The sequence below is a fragment of the Nanorana parkeri genome, unplaced genomic scaffold, assembly GCF_000935625.1.
Source record: "Nanorana parkeri isolate BGI_ZX_2015 unplaced genomic scaffold, ASM93562v1 scaffold982, whole genome shotgun sequence".
Lineage (NCBI taxonomy): Eukaryota > Metazoa > Chordata > Amphibia > Anura > Dicroglossidae > Nanorana > Nanorana parkeri.
Genome location: NW_017307250.1, coordinates 666,520 through 667,379, shown reverse-complemented (window position 1 = coordinate 667,379; position 860 = coordinate 666,520).

Below are 860 nucleotides of genomic sequence, written 5' to 3'. Positions count from 1 at the left end.
GTATGCCGCCGGGTCCCCTCCTCTCTCCTGACACTGTCGGGCTCTCTGTCCATGACCGAGTGCCCGACTTTTCATAGGGGGTGACACCAAAATGACTGCCAGTCATTTTGGTGTCACCCCTCCAATGGTGGCACCCGGGTGCCACCCCCCCCGCCTTCCGCTTGTGATGCCACTGAATGGACCCCCCTTACCAAGATCTATATTTCCTTACCCCTGCTCCAGCAGTCAGCATACTACTCCCTACCCTTCTCTATGGGATTGTCCAGGACAGGTATAAACAAAGAAAGACTTGCCCTCTGGTACTTGCTGATACCAATTACCGATACTTTTTCTTAAAGAGACATGTGACATTTTTTCTAAAACAATACAGACTGATGATTTTAGGGAAGTTTCTCACCAGAGCTGTGTGCAGGTCTCACCAGGGCTGTGTGCAGGGGTCCAGTGGGAAGAATGACCTTTGCATTAATGGTTGTTCCTGGAACTAGCCAGGCACCATCCAGCAGGAGGTTAATCAGCAGCAGCTCATGGAACCCCACGCAACCGCTAGAGGATTCCTAGTTGAGAATGGCAGACCTAGGCTGTTCTCCTGCATAGGTACAAGTAGATTCTATACAGCATTTTCAATAGTAAGGGTTGTTCAAAAACAGAGCGGTAGCTGCTGGAACACACCACAATCCCTCACAAAACTTCCCCCTGCGTTCTGAGTGGGAGGGGACGTGGTGGTGCATTAAATTAAATGGCACCGCTTCCACGCACCAAGCAGTGCGATCTGACACGTGGCAAAACTTTGCCTGCGTTCCGTTCCACTGCAAACACTAAAAAATGCTGCCTGCTCTATTTTTTGCGTTTGTAGTGGAACG